We start from the raw sequence: 20126 nt of genomic DNA, 5'->3' as shown, positions 1-20126 counted from the left end.
ATTTTCTCATGAAATTAGTGAATAACGGTTTCTTCACAGCTTCCAGCAGGACATAAACAAAGGTAGTTGATGCATGATAGGGATTAGGCAGAAGGAAAGTGACAGTATAGCAGGCCAGAGCATAAATTACAGAGGTTGCAAATGCTTTGGAAAAGTCCTCGTTTTGAAACGATGGGTAGGGAACTCCAGTATCTCAGATAAAACAGAAACAACTCAAAACAAAAGTCTTCATTTTGTTTTCTGTAGCTACATGGGAGCCAAACTATGTGCCATATACATATTACAAAAACATTTCAAATATATTCAAGGTGAGGTATGATCTATCTACAGCCACTAAAACACTCCAGGGAGACTGCTGATCTGCTTTTCATTTAGAAATATAGATAGTATTTTGACTGCCCAAACCCAAACTTTTCCAATTCAGTGGCCTGTCATTCAGCTGATGCAGGCATATTAAGATCCTTTAACCTTACATGCACCAGTTTTTCATTTCACCTGGAATCTCACCTAAAACACTAAGCACCTCCAGGGCTGTGTTCACCCTGTGTCCTTACAGGGCTCAACAGCTAACTTTTTGACTCCTGTTCCCACTGGCTTTCTCTACAGCTTCCCAGGGCTCTGGCGAGTTCTCTGAATCTAACCTAAGTTTGGCAACAACCAGAGCATCCATTTCTTGGTTTCATGTGGAAGGAAGCAATGATACAAAATTTATAATTCTGAATTTAAAAATATTTTGGGTCAACATTATAGTTATCGTGCTGTTATTGCTGGTTTTCCCTTAATATATCTACACTAGAATAACAATCACTTCATGTAAAGGGCATGCAATCAGAAGGAAAAGCTTTGAACGTTCATACAGTAGAAGGGCTGGTGTCTTTCCTAAGACCAAACATAATTTCGCACCACCTGCTGTTCCATTGCATCCTTTTGGACACCATAAAACAAGATAAAAGAAATGACATTCAAAATGTGTCTAATATTAGCAATGAAAATATTTTTAATTCCAAAAGAATCATTGATTTTAAGAAGTAATAATAATAAAAGGACTGTTTTCTCATGATTATTTTGGGGGCACTGACCCCCCGAGGGAAGTGGGAAAATTAGTTACGGATGCTGGCCTTAGCTGCTCTATTAATACCTCAGGGCATCCACTGGAAATTAAAGTGTTCTGTTCTCAGATGCCTAAGCACCCTCAGTTCCAAACAGGAGTTGAGCAAAGAAAACTGGAAGCCCACTAACAGGAAATGGAACAACGGAACAAAAGTTAAAACAATTTCATAACCTAGCCATAATGTTTTCTATGAATGGCTGAAAAAGTACCCATGCTGTCTTCTGATCACAGAAAGAAATCCCAACAATATTTTGCTGGTAACTGTAAGAATTTAAAGCGGACGTCCAGCTGCACCACTACGAGCAGTCTACCTGCTCTCTGGGAACTGAAATAGATAAGCTGCAGATAGCCGATGCAAGGGCTGGGACCTCTGTCTGTGCCTCCTACCTGCAACTGGATGCTTGCAGCCTTATTCCATATGCCAAAAGAAGCACCTATGCTAACTCTCTAACTTTCTGAAACTTCTTTACTTTGAAGGTGCCCACAACCAAGTTTTCCTACTGCTTCTGCTTATCAGATCACTAGATGTCTACCCATTTGTCCTAAAAACGTCTGAGTTTGTTCCTAATACTTGTTCGGAAGAACTGGATTTTATTAAGCCATTTTCTCTGCAAGTTTGTGAAAGCTAATTATTCTTTACATATGGAATATCCAAACAGAAAGCAAATTGAGACATTTTACCCAATGCATTTTTTTTCAGCAAGTTCACGATTACCTATTTCCCTGTTATATTTTCAGCAACACTGAAATCCTGTGCAGTCTAATTTCTTCATTTTATAAAACAGCTAAAGCATGGACATGAAAATCTCATAAAAAAAAAGCCCCTTCTCCCTTTAAAAAAAATAAAAGTAACAAAATTTCAAAAGGACCTCTCTGTATTGGTGGCCCATCCACTTATTTGTGAATATCTCTGCCTTGGTTTGATTCCAAAATCAGCAGACTGGTAGGTATAAAACACAGATAAACTATGCTAACATTTGTAGACAAAAGCTATGTTCACAGTGGAGGCTATTTTGAAACCATGCAGTAAGCAAAAAATGCTTTGCAAATACTGCACCAAACTGTCCTTCGCTTTATCCATCATCATCAGGTGTGATCTTAAGGAAAACTTTATCAAAGCAACATACCACTTTTCTGCATGCTGATTTTACAAAACTCACTCTCTGAATGTTGTTCTACATGATGTCATCACACTGTAACTCACTTCATTTACAGTATCTGTTTCACTTCTACTCACAAGCTAATATAACTCATTTCTTTTTCTCTTTTTTTTTTTTTTTTTAACTGCACACAGGCTGCTAGACACATGTGCATAGCAAATGGAATCTGAACTTAGCTTAACAGCCTCATTTATTCCTGATGGTTTAAATTATTTCATCACAATTAATGACACCCCCTCAGCTTCCTGTGCAGTGCTGCCAGATGTTCAGAGACCACAAAGCCACTCTCTTCTTTGACGGCTAGTGACAAGTCGTCCTCTGAAGGACGTTCCCTCAGTGCACAGGCTGGATGACACCTCCATTGCTTAACACCTCTCCACCTCCCTGGGTAACCATGGTGAGAGAAGAAGGAAGACATGAGAAACCAGCCAGTGCATTAGTAAGGACAAATTACGCGAAGCGTTCTGGACTTGAAGGATCTCTTCTCCTCCTACTGGAGTTTCAAACCTGCTTGTTTTATGAAAAGGACAGACAACTGTTTGCCTTGACCTTCAAGGTGTTAAGTTTTCTATGCTTCATTAAAAAAATCACCTGTCCTTCTTTAAGTGGAAAAAAAAAGAAAAAAGAAAGAAAGAATAAAGGAAAAATTGAAATGGCAACCACATGGGCAGTAAATTCTTACTTAAAACACTATCTCACTATCCCATCATCTTCAAAAGCAGAATGCAAAAAAAAAAAAAAAATTCTAGAAGAGTTGTGCTCACATTTAGGTTGTGTTATTATTATTATTAAAATTATGCTTTTTTGTTTGTTTGTTGTTGCTCTCCTGTGAGCAGAAGCAGGTTTTCCCTTGCAGTGTTCCTCTCACAATACTTAGGTATTTTTCTTTACAGGAGGAAACTAGATGATTTAGATGAAAAAAAAAAAAAAAGTTGTGAGTCTGGAATTATTGTGAAAATGGGGATATGTTCCATGTCTTAAAAGAGGTGAGTGAAAAGTGTAATGGACTTGCAACTACAATCCTGGAAAAAGAAGACATCAAGTGTCTTGCATTTTTTAAGATTAAAAACCAAGTATCTATGTTCCTGAAATTCCATCCACTATTTCGAGCACATATGGCAGACATTTTATTGACTTTTCTTTAAATTAAAAAAAATGCTGATCTGTGTGAGGGACTGAAGGGCTGTTCAGTTTGCCAAAAGCGTAGTATTAAAACAGAAAGGCCACCTGTGTTAGCCCACCCGATAGGAAGGTCAGGAGCAGGAAAGTCTGTCTGTCTGTCTGTCTCTCTTTTTTTTTTTTTTTGTTAAGCATATTTAAAGTGGGGAAAAATATCACCCACCAATACTATTCTATGTAGCAGTGCCAGAAAAACTTTGTATACGAGTCCGATTATGTGTGTGGCCACTGCAGAATCATTTCTGTTACCATGAAAATTAGTTCCTCTCTTAGAATATTAAAAGGAAAGTCTCTTCAGAATTTTCCTAAAAATCCAATAGCAAGACTAGCAGAATGGCAGGGGTGACACATCATCTATAATCTGTCACAGGCTTGTTTTTTTTCAATTATTTTTTTAAAAGTGTTTTAAAAACAGTTTCACAGCACAATAGCCATCATTCATATTCCTTTAGTTACTCATTGCAGTCACTTTAGCAGATGATTCTGTAAAGTGTTATGCTTTGTTTTCAGGAGATGAGATTCATATAATGTGACGACAGGAACTCCTGAACAGTTTCAAACGTACTTTACCTTTTCTATATACACATACATATATATGTGTGTATAAGTTTATACTTAAAATACACACAAATAAAACAGACTTTCCTAAATGCATACAATTTAAACCAAAAAGCAAACAAACAAAAAAACCCAACACCTTACTTTAAAATGCACCGAGATTTATGGAGAGTCACATGGACTTCATTCTGTTGTCTGAATGTTTTATTGGAAGGAGTGAAGGAGCTGAATAAACTTTAAACTCTCATGTAGGGATGTATTGCCTGTGTGTCCCTGGCAGATGTGGAAAGGAGATGAAATGGGCAAGGGAGAATCGAATATCCCATCACTGCAGGTTTGTGAAGGGGAAAGAGCACTGCAAAGATCTCACATCTGGCAATCATTTGTCAATAGCTGGAAAGAGAACGGCAGGAAACTTTCTGGCTCTTGTGGAAGATGAAAAGACAAAAACCATGTGTCACACATGCACAGTGCTGGTACAATGACTACTACATTTATTCCCCCCTTATCCCTCCCCTAAATTTAATGATCTTCAGATATACTTTACTCCATGGTCAAAATCATGCAATCGCTTGACTTGTTAAAGCTGCAGTGTATGTACATTTTTCAAATAAACCCCAGGGCTGATGTTAGAAAATCAAAATCATTCAAGCGTAGGCTGCCTGGTACTTTGGGCAGGAATCCTTGTGGTTTAGTCAATAAACAGAATCTAAATGAAAGACACCACAGTAACTAGACAGTAATGTTTTGAACAGTTCTTAATCCAAAAAGGGAGAGAGACAGAGGCTGACCAAGTGGCCAGATACAATGCTACCAAGTCCATAGAGATCACTCTACAGCATACCGCGTCTGTGTTTGAGCACAAGGTCACTTGCTGTTTCTTTAGACAGTAGTTTTTAGTGCTATTTTTTACAGTTCTTCCATAGTTCTGGGTTTGGGGTTGTGTTTGTTGTTGTTGTTGTTATTGTTGTTTGTTTGTTTTTGTTTTGCCTTTTTTTTTTTTCCCAGAGAGATTCTATTTACCCCACAGAAATATCTGGTAAACAAAAATATAAAGATCATTTTGCCCTTCCTGAGACACAATGTAAGATTTTGTCATATTGTACAACATTGTGAAAATTGCTAGGGAAAGAGTCCCTACCACCTACAAAAATTAAATAGGTTCATATTCACTGGTATGACTGGTATGACTGATGGCCCTTCACAGCTTGCTTTCAATTCATTCTTCTGCTGCTTTTAAGAAGAAGCTGCTGCAGCAGGAGCACATCTTGTCCCTGTGAATCCGCAAGTAAATGCTGCAGGTTGTTTAATCTGGCAAAATCACAGTAGCCTGTCAAATTATAACAGGAACAGTATCTCCTCCAAACAAGTCTGATCATGGTTAATTACAATGCAGACCAGAGCAGCCACGATTATTCATTATTACAGGAAACACCTTATTTAAATTTTATGGAAATTTGCACTTGCACTCTCTGGGAAAAAAAAGGGAAAAAACCCACTCATACAAGGAAGGACCTCATACATCTCAAATATCACAAGATACTATGTATAAGCTGGGAGTAAAATGTTGCCTTGATATTTACATCAAGAAACCTCAACAGTGGCATTTATCAGGTCCAACTGGCATGCAAAATTGTTTTTAAGTAACACTTTTTAGTTTAACCATAGGAGCTGTAAACAGCAGCAAAATGTAATAAGTGTATTTTGACTGGAGAAAAAAAAAAGGCAAAAAAAAAAAAGCAACAAAAACTATAACGCTATGCCTATGAAGATATATATGGGTAGATAGGCAGACAGATGGACAGAGAGATATCTGTTTATATGTAAATAAAGTATGTAGTGTTGCACATGTTCCATCCAAACTTTATATTAAGGACAACCTTTTTTCTTTATATGCTCCACAGCACATGAAAGTTTCAAGTTCCAGAACTGCAGGCAAGCAGAAAGGAGGGGCAGAGGAGTGGGGCTGCTTTAGGATACTCCATCAGTACATGCATATCAGGACGTCTCACTTTATAAGCAAATACAGTGGGGTACCAGGGGAGAACTGTGAAACTGCCACACCAATGGCAACAGTACAGGGAACCACGCTGTTTGCTGTGCACCATGGGCACATAGCATTTAATTATTTTTTTTCCTGTGCATTCCGTTTATGTAACTGAAATCTTTCTGCTGATTTAGCTTTTGTTCCATTTTCCTCTAACAATTAGGTATATATCAGATTCTGGCTTTACCTGTCTCATTTATGCTTTGAGCTATCTCCCTCTCACTACAACTGAGAATATAGGCTTCAGAGAGTAAATTTACATGAATCATTATTCTTGGTAATATCGGCAGCTTCAGAAACAGGTTTAACTCTGCTCTAATACTTCAAGATCACAAAAGATAACCCCAGGGATGAGTTAGCTCAGAAAATGGTTTCCAAAACATCAAAAAAGGCGATTTCACCTCAGATCATTCCAGAGATCTGGTTTATAGCAGAGCCCCATAAACAGTTGTGTCAGTAGCAATGGAAAGGTGGGCTGAATGAGCAAGGGTGTTACACCATGCATTAGCTGGGCTGGAGAAGTGTGCCTTTGCTATCAGAAACACTGAGTTCTGAGAAATTCAAAGCAAAAAGGGAATGAAGCATAAGAAAAAAATACATCACACTGAAAAGCACGGTGTATACGGGATTACAAAAGGAACATACAGCTGCTATCTCCCACCAACCAGTTTTCCTTAAAGTCACAAATAACTGTAACAGATGAATTACAGTGGCAATATTCAACACTTAAAAAGAGCTTTCCATCTTCAACACACTCTCTAAATATTAACAAACTAGTGCTCTACCAGATACTTGTTGGAAAGATGGCAATGGTACTACTTAAGTTAGAAGTGAACTTTACTGAATGTTGAAAGCTTGCTGTTCTGCTTGCATTTCAGGTTCATGCTTGTTTTTATGCATCAAGAAAACACAATGTGCATGCACAGTAATGTACTAACATATATACACACATCACACTACTCACTGATCTACTGTGGAAATGGTGAGGAACACCAACCCCTTGGCCACTATGGCATCCTCTCCAAGCTCTCCTTGGCCACTGAGGAAAGCAAATAGGGCCTCGAGTGTTGTTCTGGCTCTGGCTGGGATGGAGTTCACGTTCCCCACAGCAGACCAGGTAGTGCTGTGCTCTGCAGTGTAGCAAGACCAGTGTTGTTATCGCCCCAAAATCTTGGCTGAGCAGTGCTGGCACAGCACCAAGGCTGGCTCTACAACACCCGCCCCAGAGCCAACAGGCTGGGGAGGGCAAGAGGTGTGGATGGGACATCACCAGGGCAGCTGACCTAAACCCACCACAGGGGTATGCCATGTCGTGTAACTCACGGAGGAGGAGGAACTCATTGTGAAAGCATTGGCCTCCCAAGTAGCCACTGCATGCACAGAGGCCCTGCTTCCCAAGATGTGGCTGGGCTTTGCTTGCTGATGGAAAGCAGAGAATAATTGTCTAATAATTGTCTTCTTCTTTTGCTTTCACATGGCCCTTGCTTTTTTTTTCTTTTTTCTTTTTTCTTTTTTCCCCTTTTCCTTTAGTTAAACTGCTCATTATATCAACCCATGAGCTTGTCTTTTTTTTTTTTTTCCACTGTATTTTCTCCCCCTGTCCTTCTGAGGAGGGGGAGTGATGGAGCTGCATGGAGAGTAGCTGCCTTTCAGTTGCTAAACCACCAAAAGTACATTCTTTATAAATACGTATATAAGCAAGTATGGGCTCTTTAGGGCCCGCTTTAAATCCATTACGAACAACCCCTCTCTTCATCACTGCCTGGACAACGGGGTGAGGGCACTCTCTCATATCTGAAGTTTTACAAAATCAAATAGATTTTAGTTGACTAAATGCGTGGCAATTAGTTGTGGGGTTTTGTCTGTTTGTTTTTTCCACCTTGCTTGCTTGCTTGCTTCACAAAAATATCAAGCAGAAAGGGAAAAAGACAGGGTCATATAAAACATATAAAGCCTTCAAAAAGTGCCGATTTCTGGTCAAGGGAAACAGTCATACCTCTTTCGACACTGGAAGCATCTTGGATTTTTTTAGCCAAAACACTGGCAGTTTTCAGCTGTTGCAGACCCAACATGCAATGCTCACTAGCCAAAGTCAACACATGTGCAGGGGAAAAAAAAAGGATTCCAGCCTACTCTTTCTTCTCCCTTCTAACCCAATCAGCACCACCAGCTCAAATTTTGTTTAAGAAAATCTTCCACACACTCCCTGCAAATCCTGAATATTAACAATGCAACATATATATTCAAAAAAAAAAAATCCAGTTTGATGCTTCTCAAATCTGTACTTCCCTTACCATCATCTTGAGTCATCTTTTAAAATTACTGTTGGGGTTTTCTACATTGCAGGTTGCCATGTGGTGATAGTAAAGCTAGAAGAAAAAGAACTTGGGCAATGAAAATGATCTTGAACAACTCTGAAGTATTGAGTTCTGCCTTCAAACTGAGGTAACTTATTTTTCTCTTGAGGAAAAAACAGCCCACACAGAGCTTAGTGAACCTGCAGCTGGGCTGCTTTTGGCACATAAGCTAATTTGGATCTCTCCACTACAAGACACACTACTACAAGCTGAGACACCTTACATTATTCAAGCTGCATGCAACTAAAAAAAAATAAATAAAAATGCCAGTGACCAACATCTCCTGACTGCTAAAACAAAAATGAAGAACATTTCCATTTTTCCATGGCTGACCTGTCCTAATTCTGAGCATACAACTACCAAGGGAACAAGCCATAGTCACAAAGCTGATTTATTGTATGCTTTCTCATCTCACAATATCAATGCCATGTGGCCTTGTTTCTTCACTGGACATTCTGGGTAAAGATTACTGTGCAGGTATGTTTGTACCATAAAAGCAGTGCCAACCAAAAGACAGCTGCTAACTAAAGTGCAGCTTGAACATCAAATTAATATTCCTTATCTATAGACCATTTTGTTCGCACTATCTTTTTCCCTCTTAAATGCTTCAGCTTTGTAAGTACGTCTCCTATTAATGTACCATGAAACTTGTAGCATAAGGGATTTCTCACCTATTGCCTGGATCATGTCACTCCCTTCTTTGATGTGGAAGGTAAAGGAAGCTGATTCAAGTCCAGGCTCTTCATCCTAAACTTCAAGGCTCTGAACAACTCTGCTCCTGGCTACATTTCTGTTCCCCATCATATTCCTTTCATTCTGCTCCCTGAAGCCCATAGCCTTCCTCCTCTCTTGTCTATTTACCCAGCCCTTGTCTTCAGACTTTCTTTCACATCCTTTTTCACACCTGGGCAGTTGCATTCACTGCATTCCACTTTCTTTAAAGAAACTAATTGCTTCTGTGAAGCACAAAAACCTTAAGCCACCTACGAAAAGATGTCTCTGTCCTATCATTAAAAGTACAATTTTAATGCTCAGAGAGACAATCATCCCAGGGCCACCATGAGTGTTTCACATCTGGGTCACTCCGAACATCTGTTTAGGTTATGAGTAGTTACAGGAGGGGCCCATCTAATATTTGTTCATATAGTGCTAGGTATACTACTGCTTTTAAATAAAACACACTTTTAATGCCACCATTAACACAGTTTAAAACTTTTTCCTACAAACAATTATTTCTGCCATTGACTGCTAATATACATATATACTATTTTTTGGCAAGAATTCAAATTTGTATGTAAAAAATGCCTTTGCAGGATAATATTTACACTAAGGCATTGTCAAAAACTGTTGAAACAGGATGTTTAGGGTATTCAAGAGATTTAAAATCAAATCTGTAAGGAAGAAATAAGAATCTTCTGCCCTCACCAGAAGGATTTTTGAGCAGAAGTCACTAGAGAAAAATGGAGTGGTCTGAAAAATATTTTAGTCCCACCTGGAGGGAGGATTTTGCAATATGACAGATAAATTGGTAAGTCCTTACTCTGAAAAACAAAGTGGGAACAGACTTTTGTTGAGACATTATGCCTTAAAAATAACATAAAATAAAATCCTGAAAGCAAGAAATCCTTTTTCCTCAGAGCCATTGTTTTTCAAATATCAACTGTGTAAGACACCTGTGGCATCAGTTCTGGTTGAAAGAATTTAAAAGTGTGGAAGACAAATACCAAAAGACAATTTACACTGTGAAACTGAAGGGAGAATTTCTTCAGACAACTTCCTTGTGTACTGCTATGTAATGATACTTTTTTGGAGCTTGTAGGCCTAGAAAAATGAGCACATCTTTAGGAAGGCACCAGAAAAAGGGTAATATGTCTCAATCAGATTAGGAGATAGTCTATGGCAGAGACATGGACACTAAGACTACACAGAGATGGCAATGGATGAAGGACATAAAGGCATTCCAGGGCTATCACAACAAAATGAAAGCAGAAATGGAATTTGATAAGAAGGCTAAAACATAGTACTAGGTCCTATATGAATGTTTATGCTTCCCCTACGTAAAACATGAGTTTATTATTGAACTCTTAACCTCAGATGGACTAAAAAGCAGTAGTGACCTGATACACAGTTGCAGTATTCTGGCATTACAGTTGCCTTTGTGATGGACTGAAGGCTATACTACACAAATGTGCCAGTGTTCAAACACCTGCACTCTCCAGGATTCAAAGCTCTCTTAAAAATCCACTTCACAACTATCAAAAAAATCTCCAATAAGTGGATATAGAGACAGTGCTTCACATGAAAGTCTTTTTATTTTGGAAAGTCGGCACTGAAAATCCAAGAATGTTCCCAAAGAATGGAGAACTACAGTGTTTGAAATATCATGGGTACCACCACCGAGTAAGATGTGGCAGCCACAACCAACCTCTTTCATCTAGCACAAGTATCGACTTTCCAGAAGACAAGCAAACTTTTGCGTTTGAAAGGAAGCACTCATAGGACTTAAAATTTCCATATAGAATGCAGAAGTGGTATCTTCTTCAAGGCTTCAGAAACATCTATTAGATTTACTATTAACTGTAATTACTAACATTAGGATTTTTTTATTTTATTTTTTAATTTTTCTAAACGAGCCACAGACTTTCATATGAGGTTGCTATTTTTCTTATGTAATCAGCTACCACAGCCTCAGAGTCACAAGTTATGTTCTCTTCATAACAAGACCGTTGTGGTTTTCAATGTAATCACTAGCTCCTATACTTTGCCATCCCATGGCCACTTCAGTCTGTGACAGTGACAGAAAATTACGGTTTTACCCTGTGCTCAGGTTATCTTAGCTACTTAGTAATGCATACTTTTATAGTCACTATCTTTCTCAGGGCTCTCTAAATGACAGGGGGCCAGAATACTGCAGCCAACAGTCACTCTCTCTAGGAAGCAGAGTAATACTGTAACACTGCTCTCAGTTTCCCATTTAGACCCAAATCTAATTTGAAATAGCCATTCTTGTCTTCAGAATTCTTTGAAAGGCTCCATGAAGTCTTTCTTTATAAAGCACATTCAGATCTGAATTTCCAGTGGATCTAAATCCAGTGAAAGTATATTCTGTCAGTATATTTTAACACCTGCAGCTACCAAATGACATGGTCTCTGTCCTCAGTTCTGTTACCAGCCCTTTTCTTTCCACTTGCAATGTTCCTTGTACATGGGACTTTTCACCATTACTCTTTTTCAAACCTTTAAAGTCATCTTTCTTCATCAGTCACCTTTTACTTTCATACTCAGCATGGCCAGCTCAACCCCTGTGACTTCTCATTTTCCATTACTATATGTTCCCGTTCTTCCTTAACTAGAGTACCCTACTTAAACTGGCATACATCCCTCTGCATTTACATTCCAGCTTTTCTTTCTCTTTTCTGTTTCAAGGATTCTCGTGAAGCTCAGGAGCATGGATGACATGTTAAGAAACAACATGCTGTGTGGACTGCTTCTCTTCCCAATTGTGGTCATGTGGAGCACCTCCCTTCCCACCTGCAATTACTTAACATCCTGCAGGGCCTGCATACGTGGAAAAGTGTCAATAGGAAAATGATCATTTATTCAGCAGCAGAAAGCAAAGAAGAAAGCCAGTACCACATTAATAATCATCTCCCCACCAACCACCACGAAGTGCTTCATAGAGCATCAGAAATGAAAGACTTCATCCCACTGTCCCATCTTGCTTTTCTACTCATAATCATCACTGTAATCGTCCAAAACAATATGCAGAGCAACACAGCACGAAGTAATTTCTGGATCTATTCTGCAAATTAGCTCTTCAAACTCCTTGGATTCTCTCCACTTCTAGTTATAATATGCAAAAATCCATCACATTAAGGTTCAGACTAGACCTGAATTTTCCAAAATGGCCCTTAATATCTGCAGAACTCCAGTGTAGCAAACAGTAAATTTTACAGCAGTATTTAAAGTAGAGGACTTCACTGATTTTAAACCACAAAAATTAACAATACAACCAAAAGTGTATTTCAAGCACTAGGGAAGGTAAGCAAGTGGAGACAGATAGTACTCTACATGTGAGAAAATGGATACCTGTTCCCACAGAGGCTCCCTGAACTTATTTTAAGTCACAGAAAAACATGTCAGAGAAAGTTTATCTCACAGGAATTAAAATGTATTCTCAGATAAGTTTAATACAGAAATGTACACTACAATCTGTTTTGTCATCTATATTCCCAAATGGTAAAAATATTAGAACCAGGTTGAGAACAAGTATAATTAGACAAGCATTTAGTGTCTTTCACTTCATGAATTCTAATATTATCCAAGTCTGCGAACCTTCTTTGACTGATAGAAGAATAAATTGAATTAAATCCTGTATTACTCCATTGTAAAATAACATATTTAAAATACAATCTGTACCTTACTTTTTTTTTTTCTTTTTTTTTTTTTTCCCCCTTTGGTTCTTTTTATTCTTGTGTTATGGTGTAAAAGGCAGGCAGTGTATGAGGACTCAAACACTTCGGATTCTGTATGTCATGCAAATTCATAGTCTGAGATTGTTTGATACTGTGCTGACTGCTACTAAAATTTTTGAAATAATGTTCAAGCTTTAATGATTGGATGACATTCGTCTGATGCAAAGCTAAATTTCTTTCTGTCAAAGATACAGAAATGAATGAAAAGGGTCTTTAAAGTGTCCCTCTCTAATCCCTGGGGCACAGCAGTGCTGAGAGCACAGATACTGTGTGTATCTCTCTCAAAGGAATAACAACTCTGTGTGAAAGAGCTATTTACAACTTGCTTTGTGTATCATCAGCAGAAACAAAAGATAGAACAACAAGCGTATAAAGGCTTTTCCCCATTTATCCCTCCTGACCTTTATTGCTGCCGCCCACTCAGGAAATTATGAAGAGGAAGGCAGAGGGCACAGCCTTTTATGTCAGCAGGTGTTTTCTAGGTAATACTTATTCTGAGCTATAGGAAAAAAAATAAAATTATATATATATATATATATACAAATAAAATATATATTATATATATAAATATAAATATATATATATATATATATGCTCAATCCTCTGCTGCTCCCTTCCTCATACAGTTATGGGCATACATAGGCAAACTCTACCTTCCAATATCAAGTCTGCCCAGGGGCACCAAAGGTCTGACCATGGTAGAAATTAGGAGTGATGCTCTTCTGACCAGGAGTAGAAAAGGTAGGCCAAAAGTAGAGAAGTAGTGACTTCAATGGCTGGTGCCCGTAACAGAAAATGTCCAGATCTAGATCCCTCTTCTAAACAAAAATGAGACTCAGTCTTTGGAGGCCAATGCCAGTGACCATCAAGGAAATATCTGCAACATGAGGTGTACTGGTCAGATGGCAATTCACCAAGGGTGGGAATGTCACTACCATTGTGGAAATTTCTCTACATTTCCAGAGGGGCTTTACAGCTGCTGGAAAGCACTCCTAAGACTCCTAGGCAAGTAACAACAGCATGTTCTGAAGTCCCACAGGTGATGTCAAGAGTCTGGATACAAAGACTTAACAAAAAGTACAGGAAATGAGGAGAGGATAGTCTTCGTTTCAATTGTTTCCCTACATCATACAGGCAATGTGTGCACTTTCCCCCTAGCAGTTTTTGTTCCATACCTAAAATACACTAGACTACAAGCTGACGCTCTTTTTTTTTTTTTTTTTTTCTTAGGAAGCTTCTGCTGTGGCCTGTTGGACCCACACAGAACTGCTGCCATGACAGAAAGGCATGCTTTCAGAAAAGCAGAGCAAATGTAAGGATGAATCAGCAGATACTCATGTAGCTAGCACAGAAAGAGAAAGATCCAAAAGGATTTCTGAAACAGAAGCTAACGCTTGCAGTGTTTTCTTCAGTTCTAAGATTAAAGATACTATAACCAGAGAAGGCACCTGTGCAGATCAAAGAACTCAGGTACAGTTACCTGTGGGGCTTAAAGACTTTGGCAGAAATGACTTAAGTCAGCAGTATAATGGCACTTGGCATATCCATACACTAACTACCAGGAAGGACAGATTTTCAATACAGTATACTATGTTTTCATTACTAAATGAAAATTGCACCAGAGGATGCAGCCTGGAAAAAAAGAGAAAAAAATAAAAGAAAAATCCCAAGAAACAAAGCACTGAGGAAAAAGAATCTCTGATCAAAGAGATACTGTTTTAAGAAATACATTGTTGAAAGTCATATTTACAAAAGTTTCCACATTTTGAGCTATCATTCATGTTGTTCTCAAATAAAATGCTACAACCATATTTTCTCACCAACAATTTAAAACATATTTTGTAAGAAAATTCAATACATGATTACCAGTCTTCCGTCCTAGTGCAGCTTTCCAAGAAATGGACAGTATATCAGTAAAATCCTAATACTAAATTAACAAGTTGTTTGGGGCAGAGCATAATAATACAGTCTTTGGAATGAGATCAATGAATCAAAGTGGTTTTCTTTGTAGGTAAGGCATGAATTTGGTTGTGGAGAATGGAGGAGGAAAAGAGAGTGAACGTGATTTGCTTCATGTGAAATAGGAACACTGCCAACACACACCCCTGTCAATGAGTACAGTAATTAATTTAAAAACTCTTCCCTCTCTATTATACATGTTTTTCAAAGCCTCAGAAAAGAACTATTTTACTGGTGCTTTGCAATTAGTTTGTATCTAAAATCTTCATCATGAGCATGGTCCCAAAGAAATGGGACTTTTAGCAAAAGACTAAGGAGGTAATATACTGTTGGATGGAGCAGAAAGGCAGTAAAATTCCCCAACAAACACTACATTCAGCAGCACCTATTTCTGGGGTGGATCACAGAGAATCTTCAAACTATATGTAAGATTTGATACTTCTTCCATTCCAATATTTCTCTCGTTCTGAGATCTATTCATAAGCCCTGACAATTCAAATTTTAACTACAAAGGTTGAAGAAGAGCTCCTGAAGAAAAAGTACTTCAACTGAAAAAAACTAGTAATTTACATTTTTGAGAGTATTATGTGGTTGCTCTCATGTCTGTGTTACAGTAGAGAGGAAGATTAAATAAATAAATAAACTAAATGTTAATACACGTTATTTTATAATAAACCTGGTATTATACTCCTAGGTAACAGCAGACATCAAAAAAGTAGGAGTATGCTTTATTCTGTGAATCAGCACAACTGTTAGCACATTTTATTGTCCTTATCCTGCTTATCCCGGCACAGATAATATTGACCAGGTGACAGTGTTTATGCATCACTTTTGCTGTGAAAAATCATCAAACATGCAACATCAAGTCAAGAACTATGTGCATTTCTTTCCTAAAGTTTTATTGTCCTTCTTCAGTTTGCAAGTGAGGAGCAACCTGTTTGTTTGCTTCTCTCTCTTTGTTAAATACAGCCTACTCCCTGGAGAACCTTGTTTATTTGTTTTAAACATGTTTTTACAGGCCTGTTAATAAAATTGGGTGGAGATGGGTAGACGTGTGCAGGTAAAAAGTAGTGCCTGGAAGTGGCATTAACACTTTTTCAACTGAAGTACCCAGGAAGTTCAGGCTCAGTCCACATCTAGAGATGCAGTGGTATGTGTTTCTGCCTTCCACTTCATATCTGAGTCTAAAAAGGTAGCGGAGCAATCCAGTGAAAACATACTGGACAAAAGAAGGGATATTACTGAGTCTGCCTATTAGTCCAAACTGGACTACCCTGTAATTCTCAATTGCTTACGATGAGATTATGTGCTTACCTAAAGATAAAAGAAAACAGCTAGAAGCAGCCCCAAAATAACTAAATTTGATATACAATTTAATAGACACAGAGTCTATTTTGGGGCAATTTTGGAAACAATGCTACAAGATGATAAAAGACAATTTTTGTTAACTGCTATAGGAATTTTGTCCTCACAAGATAAAAAATGCATGGCCCCTGAAAATATCTTTTTTCCCTGAAAGAGTAAAGAACAAAAAGAGTGAAAAATAAATTAAGTCACATTCACTCGCTCTAGTTTACATTTTATTACTAGGCTTCACCAGGGTCTGTTTTGCCACAGATTTTTGTGGGCATGGAGACTGATGGTCATTTCTTTCTAGCAAAGCTAACTATCAACATTGCCACAAAATCAACATGAAATATATACACACACACATATATATATATGCATCTTACTGTCAAAGTTTATTTGTAGATACATACACACATTGTTCTATTTCTCATTTTCCAGTCTGCCCTAATGTGGACTTCATGTAAAAGCCAAGTGCTTAATTCTAAGCACATGAAACATCACCCTATGCATAACTGCTTTGCTTACTCATAGCCCAAATATCCAAATAATTTTTTTCAAATCTGGCCTTGAAAGAACTTCTTAACAAGAATTATTTACATAACAAGGTTCAAAGCTGTGGGTTTTTGTTGTTGTTTTTCCAGCTACCTGAAAAATAAAAGGTTGCTGTTTTTTAAAAGAGCTGGGAAAATTTTGACCAAAGCGTAAAAGAATATACTGAAAACCCACAAAACAAAATACAACAAAAAACCACATCTTTAACAGATCTGGAAGCATGAAGAATATGTAGATGTAAAAGTGATGAGAAGTCACTGATTTTTTTTTTATTTTTATTTTTTAATTCTGAAATATTGACTTACATTTGAGACAGTGGTGTATAAAGAATGCACTTAAAGCCACCTATGAACTGTACAACTGTTAATTCTCAGCTATTTTCTTGAGACTAACTTCTCTCAGTATGCTCACCGCAAACAAAATACAGGTACAAATTCATCCTTAAGTGATATCTCAAGACCTATCAAGGAAGAATTGTCAAAATGACTAAATTTTCATACTATTGCAAATCAAATATATTTCTACAGAAAGTAGGTAAGTATCACCTTTAAAGATCTGTCTTTATTAGGAAGGTTGCATCAATATATGAATATACCAAAAAAATGGATCCAGTGCTAACACTAATGGAGATATACTTAAACAAGTTCTAGCCATGTTCACGCAGATTTAGCTTTGAGTTCAGACACATAATAGATTTTATGGCTTAAAAAATTGTTGCATATCAGCTTGACCATAATACCTAAATTCATGTGCATTTATTGCCCACCTTGAACCTGAAATAAAATCTGGATGATTAAAGTCCTGTGAAAGAGATTTTTGCTCACAAATTTTCACCTCATAGTTGTTGTGGTTAGTGGAAGTAGCTAATTACCATAGCTCAGTGAACTTACAAAACCAGATCAGATTCTGAGCCATCATTCAGTGAATTACTGGTTTAGTTAAACCTAGTTACAGCAGAATTTAAACTGATTTAAACAAGTCTACATTTGATCTTACACTAGTATAATTCAATGAGTATATACATGCATGTATATATAAATGTATATACAAATGTGTATATAAATGTGGGTATATAGATATATGCATACGTGTGTGTGTGTGCATATGTTTGTACTCAAAATAATTTTTTTTCTTTCTAAAGACCCAACTACTAGAAGCATCAAAGTAACATACAGCTTTAGTTTCTACTTTACATTTGCAAACCAAAATATAAAAGCCCAAAGTCAGCATATTCCAAAGTACCAAGAAGTTAAAAAAAAAATCATGTTAAATGTATTGTTTTTAATCTCAACATCTCTACACTAGCTCCACTATTTTGTGAAATCCAAAACACATTTAGCAATTAATGCTTAGCAGTCTCTGAAATTCTCAGCCATTCCCACCACAACTTTTTCTCTTCTGAACATAGCAGTTGAAACAAAATGGTTCTCTACCATTTTGCACCTTGAGGAAAGTGACTGCAGAATGCATGAAGTGCTAGCTCTGAACTGAGCTAGTGCTAGTTTCAGCTGTACTTCCACATTATTATACTTATAGATGAATCGATCGTATCCTCTGTTTTTAAAAAAATCAAAGAATTTTGTTTTATTTTGAAGTCTGACTCATAGCTAACAATATAAAATGAGCCCTTCTGTCAAACTACCTCATCTTTGAATGACATGTGAAAACTATTTACAGGATATTTCAAAAGGTTTCTTTATCCTAATTTGCAGGAAAGGGTTACAATGTACTGCAGTTGACTTAGGAAATTAATTTTAGCATTTACAAACAGTTGCATAAAAATATATATATATATATATCACATGAGCATACATCCTTGATATCTTTAGGTAAGTAAACAGTTTGTACTCAACTTGGTTCCAAATAGCTAATACATACTCAAAATGCATATTCTTTAGAATTTTTGAAAGGTATTAATGAGGGCTTCCAAAATTCTAAATAATGATTCCATTTATAAACCATTTTATTCATTTATGGTTGACTGCTTTTTGCGTTTATGACCCTCCATAAGCCTTATCAATTTAACTATTTAAGAACACCAAGCCATCATAAAAATAAACTAATCAGATTAACATCTTGTTTATCTGACAAAATTATCTCTTCTTATGCAAACAAAAGAAATAAAGCATACAGCCAAACATAGGTGTCCTAACACTTCCTATGCAATAGATAACACAGGATTTATTTTATTATAGGTTATTTGGGGATTTCTTTTGCTTTTCTAATGTCACATTCTTTAAAGGAAAAATGTCATATAACTAGATTTCCTGGTAGGTATATGGACAAATGAGAAATTATCAATCTGCTTTATAATGTAAAGGATTTCAGTCAAGTAAAGTATTTCTGTTTGCTGCTAAGACACACTATACCAAGTTGTAACTGCAGAATTCAGAAAGCAAAAGCTCTATAATCTATATCAGTAAAAAATCTGTATATATAAGTACACGTATATCTGTATATATATGTATATATTTATATATATGTACACGTACACACAGACTGTAGACATATGTAAGATGGAAGAAGTTCCCTTTGTCTTACATATTCTTCTGACCCTTACTGATAAAAATTTGTTTTATTTTAAATACATTACTCTACTTTCTGGGCTAACCTGGCAGAGTTAAACATCATTGGCTTTCTTTATTAACTCTTGCCGATGTAATTACTGAATATAATTCTTGATGTCACTGACACCTCAACTTTCAGAAATCAAACACACAATATAGGGCCAGACGAACCCTTGCAGAAAAACAAACCATCTGGCTCTAAGAATGCTAACAACATGAGCAACACTAAACTGAAGTTTACGCACAACCTTTGAAGTGACACGGTTATTGCAAAAGACTGTTTATAAGACACTAAATCTTCTCTGTGATCTGTGTGATCACTTCTCACTTGCAAAACCAAAAACCTGTCACATCGTTCCTTCATGCCATGTCTTCTGTAAACACAAATATCTGTGCTTATACGCATACAGCACCATACTTGCACCCGGGACCTGGACGTTTGCATAAGGATATAACACATAAAGATCCTGAGCAGGCTGTCCCCCAAGAGACTGGGTCAGTCTTACACCCCTGCTGCTGCTTTGACTGTGATGACTGCACAAGTGCACACGTGTGAGGTGAAGAGAGATGATCCGTGTGGATGCGCGTGCAAACAGCACATGGATTCCGTGACAAGCCTCTCCAAGCACAGGTGCCTACCTTCCTGTAAAGTCTGAGTTTTAGAGATCTGGACTACCCACACGGTCACTGAAGTCCCAATTAGACCCCCACAGATTGTTTTTGCACTAATCACCAGCAACACGTACACGCACATAATTTTGGTACAAAATTGGCAAGGAGCTCTGAACTGAGGATTTTGCAATAATTTATA

General features: G+C 37.3%; 1 protein-coding gene and 1 long non-coding RNA gene across 12 annotated transcripts in view; one reads left to right on the top strand and one right to left on the bottom strand.

Annotated features, from left to right (window-relative positions):
* LOC136789135 (uncharacterized) overlaps positions 1-12243 on the top strand; it is a 28110-nt gene extending 15867 nt beyond the window's left edge. Inside the window, exons 2-3 of the long non-coding RNA XR_010827947.1 lie at positions 8402-8500; positions 11839-12243. This is a non-coding gene — a long non-coding RNA (uncharacterized lncRNA). The remainder of the gene's footprint in view (positions 1-8401; positions 8501-11838) is intronic.
* The window catches only part of BNC2 (basonuclin zinc finger protein 2), a 382991-nt gene that overhangs the window by 230595 nt on the left and 132270 nt on the right, over positions 1-20126 (bottom strand). The gene's annotated exons all lie outside the window — the stretch shown is intronic.

Source organism: Anser cygnoides, chromosome Z (genome assembly GCF_040182565.1).
Source record: "Anser cygnoides isolate HZ-2024a breed goose chromosome Z, Taihu_goose_T2T_genome, whole genome shotgun sequence".
In the NCBI taxonomy this organism is placed as follows: domain Eukaryota; kingdom Metazoa; phylum Chordata; class Aves; order Anseriformes; family Anatidae; genus Anser; species Anser cygnoides.
This window is presented reverse-complemented; position numbering and strand designations above follow the sequence as displayed.